We start from the raw sequence: 317 nt of genomic DNA on the forward strand, positions 1-317 counted from the left end.
GTTTTGATGGGATTAACGATGGACCGAACTGCCCATGGGTTCCGGTCAACAGTCAGGAGGCGCGTGGCTTGGCCTGGTCTGGAGCGGGAGGGGTAATACGGTCTTTTGCCGGGGCTCGTGGGGGTTGCCGTTGTTGCGGGGCTGCCTGCCGTCGGTGGAGGTGGTGGTTTGGTGGTGGAGCATTCCGGAGGGTGGAGGGAGGCTGGAGGGAAGGGGACGGGGGGACGGGAAGGGGGCGTGCGTGTGCGTGTGCGACGCGCACCCCGACGGGGACGGCCGCTTCGGCCGTGTCGCACTTCGTCGCTTCGTTCCAAACC

The sequence above is a fragment of the Triticum aestivum genome, chromosome 3A, assembly GCF_018294505.1.
Source record: "Triticum aestivum cultivar Chinese Spring chromosome 3A, IWGSC CS RefSeq v2.1, whole genome shotgun sequence".
NCBI lineage: Eukaryota > Viridiplantae > Streptophyta > Magnoliopsida > Poales > Poaceae > Triticum > Triticum aestivum.